Here is a 21,308-nt window from a genome sequence, read left to right on the forward strand (position 1 = left end):
TTTCACACTATATAGCATTGTTCATGTTTTTATGGCAAAAGAGAATTATCAGTTGCTTCACGCCCTTTATGCAGCATGCATTACATGTGATCCATTACTGTAAATACATCATCAGGGACACCAGTCACTTTCCATTATAGATCCCGGCTTATGTATGCACACAGCATTTGATCAACATCTTTAAAAAGCATCAGAATCCACGCTCAGACTATCTGACTAACCTGGAGCATTACTGTACCCAAATCAAGCTCAGGAAACGTTAGGAAAGATAAGATGACTCTGCTAGACTAATCCATTCTGGAGTGAGAGAGAGAGAGAGAAAGAGAGAGAGAGAGAGAGAGCGAGAGAGAGAGAGAGAGAAAGAGAGAGAGAGAGAGAGAGAGCGAGAGTGAGAAAGAGAGAGAGTGAGAGAGAGCAAAGCAGTGTCACAGGGTAATCCTCCGGGGTCTTGCATTAGCGCGCTAAATTAAAGGCGGTATTAGATTAAATTGGCTCTCCGATTTCAGGGGTGTAAGTAAAATTCTAATTAGCATTTTCCACTGCCGCTTAACATATAATTAGCTCAGGGTGATTCCCAGGTGCAAAACACTGACAGCAACATCCAGCTGCTTACTGGGAGTTTATCATTTAGTTGGGAGCAAGTTAATTATAAATTGAAAAAAAAAGAGAGTATATTTTAGTCAGTATGTGTCTTGTGTAAAGGCACATGGTTCTTCTGCCGGTCATTACACATGTTGGCTCAGTATAAATTAATGAAGGCTGTGTGTGGGCTAAGGATGCTAATCAGTCTCACAGCAAACTCAGATCACTCCACATTTCCTCACATGCTACGTGGAGCAACAAAGAGAATATTGTTACATAGTATTTAAATGCATAATAGCTGTTTTCTATTTTAATACAATCTAAAAAGCAATTTATTCCTGTGATGCAAAGCTGAATTTTCAGCATCATTACTCCAGTCTTCAGTGTCACATGATCCGGTAACACTTTAGTTTAGGGACCAATTCTATATATTAACTAGTTGTTTATTATCATGCATATTACTAGCATATTGTCTGTTTATCAGTACTTATAAAGCACATATTAATGCCTTATTCTGCATGAGCATATTCTAGATCCCTTAATCCTAAACCCCATACCTAAACTTAACAACTAGCTTACTAACTATTAATAAGCAGCACATTAGTAGTTTATTGAGGCTAAAGTCAGAGTTAATAGTTAGTCAATAATGAGAATTGGACCATAAAAATAAAGTGTGGCTCATAATTCTTCAGAAATCATTCTATTATGCTGATTTGGTGTTCAAGTAAATTTTCTTTCATTCTTATAAATGTTTCAAACAGTTCAAAAGAGCAGCATTTTCTTGAATAGATCTTTAACTGTACTGTTTTAATGAATATGTCTTTACTGTCACTTTAAGGATCAATTTAATGCATCTTTTAAATTCTTAATTTCTTAAAAAAAAAAAAATCTCACTAACACCCAAACTTCACACACACACACACACACACACACATGCACACACGCACACACACACACATATATATAAAACAGCATTTCTAGGAATGGTCCTGAACACCTTACAGAACATGATATGTGAAGTAAACCTTAAATGAGATTACTATTAACCCTCCTGCAGAGAATGTACTCTTCCCGATCAATAAATACCCCATTGATTCATCTCTGTATCACGTTATCTAGACCAAATGAAACATGTTCATTAAAACTTCCACCAATGGAGTTTGTGCTACAGGATTCAAAACTGCATTCTACAGAACAGAACTGTATTCCACAATCCCAAAATGACCATTTATTGAAAAGAAAAGAAAAAAGTTCCAAACTGCCATGATGTCCTAATATAATATGAATACACTAGGTGAAGTCTGTTACATCGGTTCCATAAGCGGCACCAAATGGAATAAATAAATAAAAAAGACCTGTTTTCAAACAGGTTTCCTCCGTCTGCCATTGGTCACCCAAACTGATGGGATTTTGAAAGGCTCTGGAGGTCCTGAAAGTGCCACTGTTTACACTTTCATAGGAAACCAACCTATAAATAGCTTACAGACTATTCATGCATATAAAAATGGACACAAATCACCAACATGACAATCACATCAACAACAAACATAGTTTGTGTATAGCAACTTGGCCCGCCGTACATTCATGGTGAAGTAATGCAAAGGAAGTAGAACATCTTACACTACTTTATCCTAGCTGTTACAACACAGACACACTCAACCTCAACCTGCATGCCACTCAACAGCTTTAAGAAACCAGTAGTAAAATGTATTTAAATATAGTTTGATGAATTTCCGTGCACTCAGTTAGCAGGTGGAGGAAGTAGTTCTATGTGAAAATATGCTTTAGGCCCCGTTTACAACCGATGCTTCTCAAATGCATCTCCTGTAAGCACGGTTTGTGATTGCATTTCGTTGAAGGGAAGTTAACTGCATGTTTATGTCAGACATATAAGTCAATGTGCAATTTTCAAAGCTTTGTTTTTGGTGCGTTGATTCCATATTAGATGCGTAGACAGTGATTCGAGATGCATTAGGACACTACGAAGGCATTTATTTGTGTAATTTGTGCACTGTTTACACTTGTATTTTGCGCTGTCCACATCACATCGCCCAAGACGGATGTTCACCCCGTGTGTAAACAGAGCCTTTGTTAGCCTTTATTTGTCCTCTTTCAATCAAACACACACACAAACACACCAAAAACTGTGTTTTTAAGTGGGTATGTTTTATATACAAATTATTTGGACCAAAATCACTTTATCTAAGCCCTTGAATATAGATTCAGATATGTGAGCCTGGAGCACAAAAGCAGTGTTAAGTCGCTGGGGTATATTTGTAGCAATAACCAACAATACATTGTATGGGTCAAAATTATCAATTTTTCTTTTATGCCAAAAATCATTAGGATATTAAGTAAAGATCATGTTCCATGAAGATATTTAGTAAATTTCCTACTGTAAATATATTAAAGCTTAATTTTTGATTAGTAATATGCATTGCTAAGAACTTCATTTGGACAACTTTAAAGATGATTTTCTCAATATTTTGATTTTTTTGCACCCTCAGATTCCAGATTTTCAAATAGTTGTATCTCAGCCAAATATTGTCCGATCCTAACAAAGCTTTCAAGATGGTGTATAAATCTCAAATTTTGTAAAATTGACACTTATGACTGGTTTTGCAGTCCAGGGTCACATATATTTTAAAATAATAAACAGAATTGATTGCTGTTGTTTCTTGTTTTTTGGATTGTTTTTCCCATTTTGTTTTCGTCGTTTAAGGATATTATTAGGATGAGATTCCAGGATTTCCGCATCCCAAGCGCGATAGAAGAACGGCAGCAGGAATTTTCCTACGGCTCTCGATGCGGGGGACGACTAGCCTCGTCAGGGGACAGTTTCTATAATTGGTTAAAATGACCATGAGCAGAGAAGGATGGCTCTCTGCTGAAAACCATTTCCCAGCTCAGCTTGGAGCAGAGCCAAGTCCTGGGTTGTTCGGATGCGTTCCAGCCCCAGCCTGACTGGCAGCAATTAGGGGTGTCTGAGCCAAGCTCAGCTTGCGCTCCGCACAAACATCCCTAATTACTGCCAATTAGGCTAGGCGGGTAGGCAGATTTGAGAAGCCGGGGGGATGTTCAGGCATGGGTGGGCATGGAAACAATTTTCAAGGGCTTAGAAACGTGACTAGAAGGAAAGGTTAATGCTTCTGAGTGCACGGAGGGAGAGTGTGGTGTCTCACCTCTAGCGATGAGCCAGCCTTCTTTTTTAGCTCCTCGCATTTCCGAAACTTGCAGATCTGGTGGCCCGTCTTACGGTTCCGACAACTGCTGCACACTCCACAGTTGATTAGCCTCCTGCAGGGCGTGCAGACCCCACACCTTTTCCTTTTCTTTTTCGCCGGGTTTCCGGAGGAATTATTCTGTGGGCAGTCTGCCAGATTGGCAATTTGAAACGCACTGTCTGTAACGGCTGCTGAGGCTGCGGGGGAGTGAAGGGCTGTCATGACGATGACCCCGGGAGGTAATGAGATGCCCCCTAAAGCCGGAATAGCGGAAAAAGTTCCAACACGTTCCGAGAGATTCATTATCTCTGCTTCAGCAGCACCGCATTTCAGCTTGTTCATGCATTCTCCTGCTAAAGGTCTGCAGTGCTCGGGGGATAAGCTAGAGAGGAAATTATTATTTGCCATTTGCAGCGTCTCTGGCAGCATGCCAGGTTTCCCCGGCCTTTGGGAGTCGTTTCTATGCATACCAGTCCTATTAGGGTTTATTGCTGCTGATTTCCTTCCCCAGAGCATGGCGTTATCGCAGTTCCAAGGGGACACGCCAATTCTGGCGCTGGGAAAAATTGGTGTCGTTATGCGGGCGATCTTAGCAGTCTGTGGAAATGCCCCATTGCTTTTGTAAAAGTTTGCAAATGACCTGTACCTTTCCATTTCTGCATTGTAATCCAACAGCTGGCTTAATCCAACGTCCTGAAGAGTATCCTTTTGCAGGAGTGACACGTCGGTGCTCTGGCCGCTTTCGATGCAAAGTGCATTGTTAAGATTAGACATGACTGCTAAGTTTTCGAGCGCTCACAAGAAATATTCGGGGGAGGGTGGCGGGTGCTTTTTGTCAAGGCGAAGCTCGTTAGACACAACACGTTACCATCCTGGTTTATCCTCTCCGCTAAAACAAGAGAACAACAATTACGGACACAAGTGACAAACATTTCCTGCGCATCATCCGAAGTTAAAATGGTCAATTTCGTTACTTTCTCCGTCGCTTTTGGATTCTTATCTCGTGACTTATTGTTGTAGCTATGACACTTTAATGTTGCATAACAATAGGAAACAGACATAATCATACCTGAAAGTCATATGATTGCACCGCCAAGAGTGAACAAAAATCAGTACATTGACTTCCCATAAACAAAAGGTGAAATTAGAGTATTGACTATATTAATTATCGTATAGGACCAAAGCTTCAAAAATTAAAGCAGCATCATAACGGAAGCAAAACATTCACACACATTTGAATTTTCTATCAAACTTGAGAAGTCCTGCATCAAGCACAAAGCTCCTATACAAAATATGTTGGAAAATAAACCACATTGATTCAAAGATACTTTGTGAGGCTCGCTCCAGCCAAGTCTCAGACCTTGTGGAGGATCCATTTCCAATCTCCCAGTCTGGCTGGGTTTTGTTGCCACAGATAAAAGCCTATTAGACACATCTTCCTCTACTTGCATTACCTTTCACTAGCCTCTCTTGCTGACTGCATGTGGTACATTGCAAGACGACTACAACCATTCAAAGCTCTGTGAACGTCTGGTTCTGAAATGAATGGTGCATTTCCACCTGAGAGACAATACTAGATAAGCATTCATATCTGAGACCATTCTGAGACCTCACATGGAGCCAGTAATGTTCTTTACTAAGTTTGTTAAAGAGGCTCCTGCTGCTTTATAACTTCCTAATTAAAAGCTAGCAGAACAAAACTGACTATCAAATATCACTTTACACTAACAAGCATAAGAAGTTTTCTGTTCTGAGAAACAACGTGCGATGTATTGATGATGCAAATGACTAATTTACTGTTATTATCATCGCTGTTTAATTTTAATCTTTCTGTTCACGAGGTGCTTTAAACCGTTGATTTTCAAGCTGTAAACCAAGTTTAAAAAATAAGAAATATCCGATAGTCAGAGGAGACAGAAAGAGGTTGAGTGCAATGCCGTCGCTTCATTCATATCAAATTGCAGAATGGGATTTAATCACTCTGGCGCCTTCGAAACCACCCGAAATAAATAATAAAACACTGGACATCCAGAAAGCACGCGCCACTATCGCTAAGCGAGAGAGAAAAATGAAAGAGCATCACCTACCAGACAATCCAGACACTAGTGCAGCACATTACTGCGATGAACACACAATAAACATACGCCGAGGGATCACTACAAAAAACCCATCCAGCACGCACGAAACGCCATTCTTCACGCGAGGAAAAGTGGAAGGAAAGCGTTATGTTGGTGATGGAGTCCGGGTTGAGTGTGTTGTCCGTGGAGGTGAGGCGTCTCCTGTCGCTGTGTGTGGCTGATTGGTGCTGAGGTGAGGAGGATGGGGATGCGGACACCAGCTGATCATTGGCTGGAATTACTATAGAAACACCAGGAGCTCTGGGGAGGGAGATGCTCATCAATCTCCGCCGGGAATCTGTTACAGTCGCACAGATCACGTGCAAGTAGGCTTTAATTAATTGCAATACTAAGTGCATTAAAAATGTGTTCATATTGGCTTTGTCTCAAAACCTAGACACCTTGGCTTGTAAGTGCACCAAATGTGCTTCATGTGGCTAAAAAGTAGCAATAAAAGTAACACTTTATTTTAAGGACCACTTCTATATATTAAGTAGTTGCTTATTATCATGCATATTACTGGCTGTTTATTATCACTTATAAAGCACATATTAATGTCTTATTCTGCATGAGCATATTTTAGATCCTTTAGTCCTAAACCGCATACCTAAACCTAACAACTACCTTACTAACTGTTAGTAAGCAGCTAATTAGGAGTTATTGAGGGGAAAGTCATAGTTAATAGTTAGTTAATAGTGAGAATTGTGAGAAACTAAAGTGTGACCAAAAAAATAATAATAATAATAATTTAAAGCTGTGAAATACAAAATAAGACATTTTTAAGAACATTCGGGTCCTGAAAACATCAAACCCATTGACTTTCATTGTATGTAAAAAACAAACAAACAAACAAACAAAACAGAGACTTTTTTTGAGAATATCTCGGTAACACTTTACAATAAGGTTCGTTAGTTAACAGTAATTAACTGTATTAGTTTTAACATGAACTAAGCATGAACAATACTTCTATAGCATTTATTGATCTTAGTTAATGTTAATTTCAGCATTTACTAATACATGTGCTTGTTAACATTAGTTAATGCACTGTGCATTAACATGAACAAACAATGAATAACTGTATTTTCATTAACTAACATTAACAAAGGTTAATAAATACTGTAAAAAATGCATTGCTCATTAATTGAAACAGCAAAAAATGTTTTAACTGCATTGAGAAAAAATATGGCTTTTGTCAAATATTAATATTATTGTTGTTGTTATTGTTCATAAAAAAAGCAATACTCTATTTTGCACTGACAGTTCTCATAATGTTTTGTTCAACTTTAATCACTGTGTAGACACACACCTGTCCACCTCTTACATTTAGGATTTGCACATCTTTAATGTGCAATGTTAACCAAAACAAATACTAATTTAATTTAATATTTGTGCTAGCTGAATGTGTATTAAGTGCATATATTGTGCATACCTGTACTCGCATTACTAAATGTGTATCAACATGCCTGCAACCATATTACTAAAAGCCCAACAGTAGGGTCCAGTAGAAAGAATGCCTTTCAAATACTCCTGGTGACAAACTACACTTGCCAGAATCCTAAAGAACAATCCACCAATTAGAAAAGTCCTGTTAGATATGTGCTTTACAGAAACAGTGCCCCCCTAGTGGCCTGGGTGTGCTATTGTCACAGACCAACCAGACAATCACAGCGCTCACTCTCACCAGAAAGCTAATCACACACACCTGCACGCAAGTTTCTCCAACGTCCTTTGTGTGTGTGTGTGTGTGTGTGTGTGTGTGTGTGTGTGTGCTTCCACCATCTGCCTGCTTCAGTCATCCACGATCTCCAACAACTGTAAGAAAAAGACGTTTCATTATCATCCATCTCAACTAAAGCTACCATTGTCCTGTTTCCTTACCTGCGCTCTGAGCTTCAAAATAAAGAACAGTTACTGCATTTCACTGTTTCTGAGTCTGCATTCCATAACACCCATTCACTTCCATTCATTTTCTTAAATTCCAGATATTCAAAGCAGCCATGAAATGAATCTTAAATCTTAAAAGAAAACTTTAAAGATATTGAAATGTTTTATTTAAATCAAATAAAAAAAAAATTTTTTTTTTTTTAAATAGACTCTATTTTCCTCAAATATTGTGCAGCACAACTGTTTTCAATATTGATAATAATCAGAAATGTCTCTTGAGCAGCAAATCAGCATATTAGAATGATTTCTGAAGATCATGTGACTCTGAAGACTGGAATAATGATGCTGAAAATACAGCTGCGCATCACAGAAATACATTACATTTTACAATATGTGAGCCTGCAGCACAAAAGCAGTGTTAAGTCGCTGGGGTATATTTGTAGCAATAGCCAACAATACATTGTATGGGTCAAAATTATAGATTTTTCTTTTATGCCAAAAATCATTAGGATATTAAGTAAAGATCATGTTCCATGAAGATATTTTGTAAATTTCCTACCGTAAATATATCAAAACTTAATTTTTGATTAGTAATATGCATTGCTAAGAACTTAATTTGATCAACTTTAAAGATGATTTTCTCAATATTTAGATTTTTTTGCACCCTCAGATTCCAGATTTTCAAATAGTTGTATCTCGGCCAAATATTGTCCTATCCTAACAAACCATACATCAATGAAAATATTATTTATTCAGCTTTCAGATGATCCATAAATCTCAGTTTTGAAAAATGGACCCTTATGACTGGTTTTGTGGTCCAGGGTCACACATATATATATTTAACTTAAGTTATTTTAAATTGTAGTGATATTTTAGAGTATTGTTGTATTTCAGATCAAATAAATGCATCCTTATTGAGCATAAAATACTTCTTCCAAAAACATGAAAAAAAATATCTTACCAACCTCCCAAACGTTTGTTGTATATAGTGTTTTCTATTGAAATGTCCTACGTCATATTTTTAAAGACCATATTTTTTTATTTTTCTATCATTAGGATGTATCTGTTTTGAATGACATTCTTTTAGCTCTTTATGCACAACCTAAGCAATCTTTACCACAGGGATTTAATATCATGTAAATTGTTCTAAGCCGTTATCTCAAGGCTAAATGTTATTTTTTTATTACTGAATAACTACATTAGGCTATACCAACAAAAATATTTTTAAAGAGTCAGATCAGATGCATAGAAATAGACGAAATAGCTCCTTAGGACAGCAATTGCACAGTATCTGTTTTTATAGTGCTGGTGAGGTGAGCTCTTTTAGATAAATGCTTTCACTGCCACTTTGCAGTTTCAGACCATTATGCATGGACACATCTGTGTCAGTCAAAGCCTCCCTCACCGCAGACACATTTTATCTTATGAGCGTCCCCTTAATCCTCCTGGGAAATCTGCACATGGTCCTAACTGTCAGCAGACAGAGGCGAGAAATCAAGAGTGTTTGTAGCTTGGGAATGGAATGGACCAAACATGTCATCCACATGACTGGCTCTGTGTCCGTCTCTCTTTACAGGTGTGTGAGTGAGTGAGAGAGCGAGAGTGAGAGAGCGAGAGAGAGAGAGAGAGAGAGAGAGAGAGAGAGAGAGAGAGAGAGGGAGAGATTTGTAAATTTCCTACTGTAAATATATCAAAACTTAATTTTTGATTAGTAATATGCATTGCTAAGAACTTAATTTGATCAACTTTAAAGATGATTTTCTCAATATTTAGATTTTTTTGCACCCTCAGATTCCAGATTTTCAAATAGTTGTATCTCGGCCAAATATTGTCCTATCCTAACAAACCATACATCAATGAAAATATTATTTATTCAGCTTTCAGATGATCCATAAATCTCAGTTTTGAAAAATGGACCCTTATGACTGGTTTTGTGGTCCAGGGTCACACATATATATATTTAACTTAAGTTATTTTAAATTGTAGTGATATTTTAGAGTATTGTTGTATTTCAGATCAAATAAATGCATCCTTATTGAGCATAAAATACTTCTTCCAAAAACATGAAAAAAAATATCTTACCAACCTCCCAAACGTTTGTTGTATATAGTGTTTTCTATTGAAATGTCCTACGTCATATTTTTAAAGACCATATTTTTTTATTTTTCTATCATTAGGATGTATCTGTTTTGAATGACATTCTTTTAGCTCTTTATGCACAACCTAAGCAATCTTTACCACAGGGATTTAATATCATGTAAATTGTTCTAAGCCGTTATCTCAAGGCTAAATGTTATTTTTTTATTACTGAATAACTACATTAGGCTATACCAACAAAAATATTTTTAAAGAGTCAGATCAGATGCATAGAAATAGACGAAATAGCTCCTTAGGACAGCAATTGCACAGTATCTGTTTTTATAGTGCTGGTGAGGTGAGCTCTTTTAGATAAATGCTTTCACTGCCACTTTGCAGTTTCAGACCATTATGCATGGACACATCTGTGTCAGTCAAAGCCTCCCTCACCGCAGACACATTTTATCTTATGAGCGTCCCCTTAATCCTCCTGGGAAATCTGCACATGGTCCTAACTGTCAGCAGACAGAGGCGAGAAATCAAGAGTGTTTGTAGCTTGGGAATGGAATGGACCAAACATGTCATCCACATGACTGGCTCTGTGTCCGTCTCTCTTTACAGGTGTGTGAGTGAGTGAGAGAGCGAGAGTGAGAGAGCGAGAGAGAGAGAGCGAGAGTGAGAGAGCGAGAGAGAGAGAGAGAGAGAGAGAGAGAGGGAGTGAGTGAGTGAGTGAGTGAGAGTGAGATAAAACAATGAAATATGGTTTCTCTTGCACCACAAAAAGGACATTTATCTTGCACATTTGTGTTCAGATAAAAGCATTTACAGCAATGATCCCTAAAATTCAGCATTGGAGGTCACCCACATTTTTAGTCAGTGGTGGTTAATAACAATAGCCCCAACAGGGTTTCAGTTCAGTATCAACACTTAAATGATCTCTCCAAGGTGTATCCACACACTTTAATTATTCTTTATTTATCACCTTCACACAAACTTTATATAAGCGCTTTCCCACCATTGTACCAAAATTATATCTCTTGAATTCTCTGAATTCATCAAAAGATTTTCATTTTCTACACCATTTTTCGAGATCACCATAAAAAAAAAAGAAAAAAGATTGAGCTTTTTAGTCACGGTGTTGGTCTCTTCCACCATTCAATAATTTAATTTTACAAAAAGGTCTTTAAAAATAATGTAATTAAATTATGGGCACTTTGAGATTGTGCTGCTTTTTGAGATTTTTGTCACAAATCAATCTTTTTATTTAATTTTACACTGCTAAAATAAAACATTTTGGCAATGTTGTAGAATTATGTACTTGGTAGATTTTCTTTAAGAACGCCCCAAAAACATATAATTTTTACCTCAAAAACAAAGCCAAACCAAAGTTTAACATGTGTATGTAAAACAACATAATCTGTAAATTCTAATTCAAATGTTTATATATATATATATATATATATACTTAGCTCGACTCAATACTGCCCTCTGCAGGACTCAATCTATCTATACATGCATTGAATATTTTGAGTTTTTACCACTTTTAAAAACAGGAAAACGCTACAGTTACTAACGTAACCTCGGTTCCCTGAGATAAGGGAATTAATAAAATACAATTCATCCATTTGGCATTTACCAAACAAGATGAATGTTTGCAAACACTGGAAAACATTCCTTAATAATTGCAAGTGCTATGTTTTTGTGCAGAAAAAAAGTTAAGAACACTCTTTGTGACAATGCCCTTGCATTTATAACTAAGGTTATTTTTTAACTTACTTTCTTGCAAAAGGGAACAGAGCTATAAAAGCCATTAGGCTGATTGTGCGCCGTGTATGGAATATACATTTTGTAACCGTTTGTAATTTAAATGCAAAGAAAAGCTATACCAATTGACTTAAATTTAGAATCGTGTTTGCAAATTAGTGGAACATCATTAAAGGGGAAGGTCACATCTTCTGGAAACTTCAAAAGGCTGGTTTGGCTTGGTCATAGTCATTGAAGTGCATGGTACCAAGATCAAAAGAGCTGCCTGGATGATTTTAGCAGAAATGTTGTAGATGCTTATTAGTCTGGAAAGGGATTTAAACCCATTTTCAGGCCTTTTAAAATTAATCACTGTCTGTGAGATAATCTGCAAATAACAAAGGTTTCTCTTCACTGGTAGCCTGTCCGTTCATATGGTGACTGTATAATGTAATTGTAAGAGATTCTTAGAGAGTTCAGTAAAAAATACAGTTATATACAGACTGCAGTGGTTGTACGCTCAAATGCTGAGGCTATGCCCTGAAGGAATGCCAGCACTGAACCAACTGTGCTTGAGCTCTCTGCAACAAGAAGCAAATAGCCGTCACTTAAACACATACAGTCGCCTAGTAGTGGGGGCTCTACCATTCAAAGATCTGATCTGCTGTGATTGTTGAGAGCGGTTGAGTTGAGTTAAAGGCACAATATGTAATTTTCTCCGCTAGAGGCGCGTATTCAAAACAAACAAAGAGGCAAAGGCGTAGTTTGATGACGGCGTGACTGAGTGTGGAATCATGGGAGTTGTGGTCTTCATCCCCACAGCCAGGGTTGGGCAAAGATACATCAAAATGTATTTTAAAATAAAATACCAAATACCTTAATTTTAAGTGTATCAAAATAAACTACAAAATACAGCAGCCACACCAAGTATCAAAATAAACTACTGTATATTTGTATTTTAAAAATACTAAAAAATACTTTTACAAGGGAGCATGACATTTCTTCACAAACCTTCCATCAATTGGCCTATTTGATCTATCTCTTCACCAATACACTGATGTTTGTGAACAATGTTTGATAGCAACAGCTTTTCTCTGCCCGAGTCATGCAATAAATCTGACATATGCAAGCAGTTAACAGATCAAATATTCACATATCCCTGTGATCTCCCAGATGAAGGTTAGTTTTCACAGCATGCAAGCCACAAATGGAGTTTCTACAGACAAATACATGCAGAAGTATGTCAAAATACACGGCTTGGCAAGTATCCTCGAAAACAGCCGGTTATATCTTAAGTGAACTTAAACAGTTGAGAAAGAAATCAGATGTGTATCAATAAATTAGAGCCATGAATTGTGTTTAAAGTGACCGCGCCTAATTTAGCAGCTGCTGTCAGTGTCGTTAATGTTAATCAAAAAATAAATAAAAATACAAATTAAAAAGAAAATCACTTACTGTTCTTTAATATAAGTCCTAATCGTGACTGTGTTCAGATAGCTCTGATTGTTGCAGTGACCATAGTTAGCCAACAGATGGGGACACTTTACTTCTATTTTAAAATGCCATACCTTAAACTAAAGCAAAGTTTATGGAAGACGATCCCTGCTCTCTGAAACAGCTGTTCATCCGGTTGTATATGTACAGAATGATGGTGGACCGTCCTTCATGACAGATGAAATAAAAACAATAAACTCTTCATCCAGATATTCAAACACAGTCAAATCAAGTTAATGCAATTAATGAATAGTTCTTTTTAAGAAAATTTTATATTTGCTACATCGTGTTTTACTGCTGCTGAGACCAATAAACATTTAAACTTCAAAAAAAAAAAAAAATCTTTATAGTGTTTTAGTGAATTAATTTGAAATGTATAAATAAATGATAAAATGTCTAATTATAAATACTTCCGATATATTCTGACATGCTGTTTGTTGGCACTACATTAAACATACAATTAAACAAAAATTTAATGTGTAATACATTATAGTTTTTCATATATGGGCGCAGCAGTTTTAGATTTTATAGATAGCACATTGCAAGTGTTCACACTGAATTTTTATACCGAATTAAATTTATTTTCACAATTACAATTTACAAGTCATTTCACACACACAACTACATTAAAATGAAGTTACTCTAGTTACAGCCAGTTACAGTCAATTTCACGGAATGGTAAAGGACAATCTGAGTAACCAAAAATAAATAAATATATGAAGAAATCAACAGCAAATCTACCCAAGTTAAAATCAGAACTGAGCACTGTGCATACTTGCATGCATTTAAATCGGTCATTGTTGTTAAATGTGAAGATTTGTTACCTGCATTAACAAGATAATAGTGTAAGTTTACTTATTTTATTTAAAAATATTTTCACATATCAGATTATGTGACATCACAAAATAACTTTCGAGTTTTAATGCTTAGGAACACAGTGCATTAGACGATTCTCAAAACATTTGGGTAACACAACAGAGGTTCCATCTATAAACATGAACTAACAATGTAACATTAACAAAGATTAATAATACTGTAACAAATCCATTGCTCATTGTTCTTTAATGTTAGTTAATGCATTAACTAATGTTAAGTAATAAGACCTTAATGTAAAGTGGGTAACACAATTTGTACACATGTAACATGTACTTACTATTATAATAACAATTAATTATGCATAATTACATGCAAGTAACCCTAAACCAAACCCAGATCCTAACCATAACCATATAGTAAGTACATGTAGTTAATTAATATTACTCAGCACTTATGTAAAATTACACTGTAACAAGGACACCTTAAAATACAGTGTAACCGTAAAGTGTTTTAAGATGCTAATCTGTAGCTTTAGTGCGCCTGTAAAGATGTATCAGCATCAATCAAATATCAACTAACACCTAATCCACACCATGTTAATATGTGAATCGAATGATAATTTGGCTTGGAAAGCAGAAGTGGCGTTGAAGCTCACGGGAACCGACAGGGCCAGCAGTGGCCACAATACGGTCTCATCCCCTCAAGGCCTCCGTGGCCTGTGTCTGTGCTACCAGAATAATAAGCCTTTGTGAAGAGAGCCTTGTAAAATCCTGCATCCCTACAGAGTAAGAGAAAACCAGGCACCAATGCATGAAAAGAGCTTCAGACCTTTTCACTTGAAGCAACTGCTTAGCCTGGGATAATTGAAAATGGTTAATTACAGAATAAGACACAAATGGAAATGCAGTTGCACGACCTACAGGAACACAAAGCAAATTGTGAAGATTTTCACTACCTGTTCAGATTCTGAGTTAGTTCTGTCTGTGTAATGTTGTTTTGCTACTGCTGTAACTTGCTGTCCTCTCTGTAGCCTTCTGAACTCCCAACTTTGGATCTCTTGTCCTCCTGCTGGGTTTTTCATAATTAGGAAATGAAGGACTTACACTAACGAGTCTTGCAAGATAAGTGCAGGAGTGGCTTCATGTTAGAGGAGGCCTCTATTGTCTCTATTGTTGATTTATTGCAGACACCAATTTAAGTTAGTGCCACAATCCTAACGTTAATAGTGCATGCTGTTATTCAAGCCTACATCAAATGTCAGGTGTCATGCGGCTAGCATCTCTCGAGTTGAAGCATCACAATTGTTGCCCTCCAGCTCACTAAATATTGTAGTTTAAGCCCTCTTCGATGCCTGTAATCAAGCAGACGTGTGAGGTCACTCGTGTTAAAAGTGTGTCCATTCCGTCATTGTCCCCAGCAGTTTGGGGTCAGCCCTTTTTTTACACACAAGGTGAGAGGTTTCCCCCCAAGAGGTGAGGAGTGATGTTAAAGCATGATTTGTCGTTTCTGACACCTTTACACAAGCCATAACGTTTCTCCAGAGGGTACCAGGAGGGATGCTTAGTTTAGTTTGCTCAACGTGGCAGCTATGCTATTTTCAACTACACAGAGATAGAGCATTTACATTCTGGAAGATGCTTCAGAGCCTTCTGTGTGAACACAAGCCAGAGCCAGAATGCCAGAAAATGTAATGCTGGTATAAAAGTAGCAGCAGGTCCGCATGCAGTGTGCGTGACGCAAATTTCGTCTCCAGAACAGTACATGCGAACTGTATGGGCACCACCTGATTTTGCACATGTGCAATGAATTTGTTTTGCACTAATCAGTTGTTCCACAAGGTGGCAGCACTGGCCCGAGACGTTGATTAAAAAAGTACAAAGATATTTTTATCGGTCATGACTTCTGGAGACTATAGAGCAGACACTGGACAAAGATTAAGCTTTCTAGAGCATGTATTTTGACCACCTTTGTTTGTGCATGCTATCAAATGGAGTATACTTTGAAACGCTATGTGTACAGTCGAATGCGTAGCCTTTCAAAAGTCCATTTGATCTTGTGTGCGAATGCAACATGCGCTCTAGAAAGCTTCATCTTTGTCCAGGTCTATTTTTCTCCAGAAGTCATGACCGATAAAAATATCTTTGTACTCTAGCCAGTGCTGCCACCTTGTGGAACAACTGATTAGTGCAAAATGTGCATGTGCAACCTGAAGTATGAATGGTTACAAAAATCTGGTGATGCGAGTACAGTACAAGCATACTATTTTGGTGAAAAATTTGCGTCACGCGTACTTTATGTGGACCCTCACATACATGTACAAACTGAAGTATACTTTGGCCATTAGTGGAGCCGTACACAATGCAATTGTTTACTAGAAATTAACACAAAAATGAAAGGGCAGGCTTTTTCCGTGAATATGTTAGAAGTCACTTTGTGATGTTTGTGTCTTTATGGGCCTGTCTGAGATGTGTGTTAATTAAAGCACAGAATACAGGAATGCTCTGGGAATGTAAATGTACAAAACTGCACAATGCCACAATTCTTCACAGAGGTTTTTCAGAATCTCTTTGTGAAAGAGGCTTACGTGAGTTTGTCCTTTACAAGGACAATCTAGTTAACATTGGTTATTAACATGTAATAACAGGATCCTACAGGAAATGATGTGTCAAACCTAAAAAGGAAAAGATGTGCACACTTTTCAGATGCCAGAATTATATTTTTTGTGTTTAGGCCAATTTGTATAATTTTCTGCTACACACTGTCATGAGTTTGTATATATTTTGTGGTTCGTACATTTTTTGTTCTATCTGCTTACACCATTGCGAGGGTTAAGTTTAAGGTTGGAAACTTTTATGGAGGCGTTTTACATACAAATCGTACGTTTTTGTAGGAGTTAGATCTTACAAATTCATAAAAATAAAAAAATCTCCAATTCGTGCAATACTTAAAACTTTATAAAATACTGGATGAAACACGTTAACCTAGCTGTAAAATATGTTGGCACAATATAAATGTGTAATTCAGTAGTTATTACAATGTAGTAATCATAATTAAGAATATGACAAATGTTGCAAACGTTGTGATTACATTGTGATCAGTTACATTTTTCTTAAAACCTGACAAAATAACTTGGGTTATTCTCTGATCATTTTAATACCGATTTCTTTTGCCAAAGATCGCCTGGCAGGATGCATTCATAAAGCTTGTTGTCTTGTTGCAACGTGTGGAATGACCAGTTCTGCTGATTACTGCTCATGCACGTCTTCCTTCCTTCCCCCACTGCCCTTCCTCCATGCGGTGTAACAACAAATCTCCTTTTCTGCTCGCTGCCTGAAACTATCGAGTCAACAAACGTCACTGCAGCTAGGCTCTGGAGGTGGGGTCTCCCTTTCAGAGCTGGAGAGGAGCCAAACGCACATTTTTCTCAGACAAGAACCACCTGTTAAAATCCAGACGAGACCAAAAATAGGGATATTTAAAAGCTCTAAACACAGGGCGGAGGAGGAGAAGGGTTAGTGCTAGCTTTCACATGTCCATGACTGCACACAAGGGCCAGAGTGTTAAATGAGAAGCTTTGAACTTTCTGTCTTCAGTACAGAAAATCTTTCAGGTGTTCGGGTCAGATATCAGACGTCATTCAAATTTCTTTCTTGCACGAGTGTCTCACAGTGGTGAATTTAACAGTATACAATTTATTCTAGCTTTTTAAGGTCTAAGCGTGCAGCCCCCAAACCGCTGTGTGCCAAAATAAGACCAAGCATGAGTAAATAAGGGCAAGAGAGAGGTGCTTCACCGTCTGATCTGGGAGGAAATAAGAGAAAGACCAACAAACAGAGAGCTTAGTGAGACCAAGTAGCGCGAGTATGGAACTTTGGTTTAATTTCTTATAATCGGTTTCCATTTTATAAACTTTGTATCACTGAAGCAGATTGTGAGTGGAGGGGTTTTCCCTCTGTGTCTGTTGGAGTGGGCGGAAGTGAAGCCATGAGTCATGCAATCCAGTCCAGTGCTTCATTGCAGCCAGTCAAGTGTGCACTATTGTGTGCGGCTGAAAAAAAAAAAAAGGAGGGGGAAGAAAAGAAACTCAGTCCCTTTGTGTGGAGAGGACCCAGCAGGAAAGCGATTTTGCAATTACTTCAGCTTGCTGGTAAAGCAAGCTTGGTTCCTCTGATCACACACACGAGCTCGTACGAGAGCGAGAGAGCGAGAGTGCGTCTGGACACGTTTCGAGAGCCGACAGCGTCTGCCACCGGATGATGAAAGCAGACGTCAGACTGGCCCATGAATATTGATGCGGAGGTAGTCTGCTTCATAGACGGAACAGAAGGAAGCAAGATGGCTGCGCTTTAGGATTTGTTTAAGAGGAGATCTAGAAGGTTTGTTGGAATTCTACAAGGTGGAAGGACTTAGAGCAAGGTGAGAGAGCTTTCCTGCCCTTGCCCTTTTTCCTCTGGACCCCAGGGTCTCTTTAATGACTTCCAGCTCTTTTTCAGCAATGTGCTGTCCTGTTTAAAACCGTGAGCTGACATAATAATGAAAGGATATTAGATAAAGCTTCACCAACATGGCTGACGTTTTCTGTCTCTCTTCCTCCCTCCCTCCTTCTCTGTCTCTGTTTTGTTGGCTTGTGCAGACAATGTATTTCAAGCATTTAAAACTAATTTGTCTTCATTATTAATTTCTTATCTGAGTGGACGGCTTTAGGAATGCGTCTGAAAAGTGGTGATCTTTGTGAGACTGTTGGCCAATTCTTCTTCCCAATGCAGCAGAGCAGAACTAAACAGTCACACGGCGAACAAAATTATCTTATCTCTTCTGTGTCTACCAGCCTTGTTGGACATATGTGTGTAGATACAAGAAAGAGGTGTTTTAGAGAGTTTTATTAAATATTTATTGCAAAAAAAAAAATAATAATAATAATCGTTACTTCATGCAATTGTGGCAAGGGATATTATTTTCTCCTTTATGTGATGCATGCTTTGATTGAATGTGGGTGCTTGGCTAGGAATAGTCGAGCTCCTTGCTTTCACCGCATTCATCAGTGAGTGACAAGCAGACACAAAGAAAAAAACAGGAGAGCGTAGTGGTGGAAGCCCACAAGGTCAAAGGCTTTAACAGAACTGAAACCCAACCCCGTATCACCATTAGCCAAGGGCCACCAGAGAATGGGATTTTAGCCTTGTTTGACTTCAATAGGATTTCCATTGTTTATTCGTACACAAGATCTGAATTGTGTTTTTAAGTCTACATTTTATGCTCACAGTGAATTTTTTTTTTTTTTACAATTAGACAACATCAGTTCTCTGGAAACCATTCAATTGTACAGAGAACAATTCAGTGCCCGTGCTGAATTTTATTTCTATTCCATTAAGATATCATGCACAGCTCACAGTCCAAGGTGTCTAATAGTGGCCAGGAACATATTTGCATATGTTTGACATTAAACCATAGGCTATTGAAATTCCAGACTGAGCAAAGAAACAGTCAAATGCTTGACTGTTGTATTGAGAAAGTCAACATTTTGCTGGAAATAACCTTGTTTCAGATGTTTTTTTATTTCATTGTTGCTTCCGACACGTAACAATCAAACATATTAACTTGAATAAACTGTTACAAGAGGCTACTCTTTTATCTGCACTAATGATTTGCAAATGCCACCTTTGCTTAACTGATTTTAACAGCCCTATTAGGATTTGCATCATAATTGGCTGCTGGAACAATACAAATAAAGTCCTATGCTCTTACGTTGTGTATTTAGCTTGTGTATTCCAGCATTCTGTTTAGATGTGAAGTGTGGAAGTTAGCTCATGCCTGCAAGGGGAATCTTTATGGAGTGTCGTCAATCAGCGTGATAGAGAGGTGGTGCAAATGCTAATGTAACCACAGCGAAGGGATCTGGAGAGAGACTAGTGCCATCACATCTTTAACACTGTATAAGCTTCAGCTCCAACTGTACAAATAATGCTTTGGTGCTAGTAGTGGAGATACAGTACACATCAGTCACTTGACATATTCTACTTTAATATAATCGTAACTGTTGCGTGTCGATGGCATGGTTTTAACTGGTGAGAATAGACTGGAACTTATCTGGACTGGAAGTACAGGCAGACCTTTTTCTCTGATAAAAGTGTCTGGGGCAAAACAATAATAAACTTCTGTTCAATGACATGTAGATGTTCTTTGCATGATAAGAAGACTCTCTGTGTGGTGTAGACTTATAGGGGGGAAAAAGTAAAAATGCTAAAGCATTTTATTTGGTTGAATGTACGAGTGAAAAGTAAACGTGTGTTTTGTTTTTCTTTGTTTGTGATTTGTGTTCATCATATTTTTTGCTCGGGTTTGGTGTTTTGCCTCTATTTGCAATGAAACAATGGGATTTGCTTATTAATAATGGCATACATGCTGTATATCAATTGGCCGAAAACGTTTTCCAGCCTGCATACTCTGCTAATAGCTTGTGCTGCATTTGATTTAGTAATATTTTAAGCACTTTTGGTGTAAATTGTCACAATAGCTCTGATTACTGGGATTTATATGACACCACTTTTGTCTCATCCTTCAGAGGATGTTCACATTTCTGAAGAGAATTTCGGGGGGTTGGAACACGCATTGCATGTTTAATTCTCAGCGTGAATTGAAGCGCACATGCTCGCTCTGTTTACAAACACTAACTCACAACCCAGTCACAGGGTTCGATGGAGAAGTGTACTTAACACCGGCCAAGGAGGTCGCTGACTAGGCCAATTAAGACCCTTTCCAGAACATTTGTATTCAGAAGACTTTAGTTAAACTCGTGGTTTGCATAGTTTCTGCCTCTTTTAGTTCTCTGACAACTACAAATGTCTTGTGGTTAGAGAGCTTGGCTGAATATATTTGTAAAGCTCAGTGAATCACTAAAAAAATATTTTTCATGACTAATAATATAAAATCAAGTAATACGGATTGGTATTGTACTTCTGACAAAGTCGATCGTTCATTTCCTCTGAGTGATGATGCACTTTCCAACGTGGTTTTCAAAAGGTTGTCTCTCCAGTTCCAGCTGTGTGGATTCAAAGAAAATCTGTTTGCTTTCAGCATACGAGTAGAATGGTGGTTCATAACAGAAATGCTTGAGGGTTTTCCCCCTTCAGAATCAAAGATTTAGAAGAGAAAAATGAAAAGTATGTCAGGCTAATAAGAATCACATGGCACATTCTAATTTCGAAAAATGGTGACGTCATTTTGGGGTTATGGGGGATTTTGAATTAGAATTGCTCAGAAGTAAGTCTACCAAGAAGAGGTTTGTTGCATGTGTGTGAGTGAGTGTGTGTGTGTGTGTGTGTGTGTGTGAGTGTGTGTGAGTGTGTGAGAGAGTGTGTGTGTGTGTGTGTGA

The 21,308-nt window shown here is 37.8% G+C and overlaps 1 protein-coding gene and 1 pseudogene across 1 annotated transcript in view; one reads left to right on the top strand and one right to left on the bottom strand.

Annotated features, from left to right (window-relative positions):
* The window catches only part of LOC107757576 (inorganic pyrophosphatase-like), a 57,714-nt pseudogene that overhangs the window by 16,449 nt on the left and 19,957 nt on the right, over nucleotides 1-21,308 (bottom strand).
* Nucleotides 17,021-21,308, top strand: part of LOC107757629 (methylcytosine dioxygenase TET2-like) — a 20,193-nt gene continuing 15,905 nt past the window's right edge. Inside the window, exon 1 of the mRNA XM_016575169.1 lies at nucleotides 17,021-18,352. The gene's annotated coding sequence lies outside the window, so the exon portion shown is untranslated. The remainder of the gene's footprint in view (nucleotides 18,353-21,308) is intronic.

This window comes from Sinocyclocheilus rhinocerous, unplaced genomic scaffold (genome assembly GCF_001515625.1).
Source record: "Sinocyclocheilus rhinocerous isolate Xijiao unplaced genomic scaffold, SAMN03320098_v1.1 scaffold323, whole genome shotgun sequence".
Lineage (NCBI taxonomy): Eukaryota > Metazoa > Chordata > Actinopteri > Cypriniformes > Cyprinidae > Sinocyclocheilus > Sinocyclocheilus rhinocerous.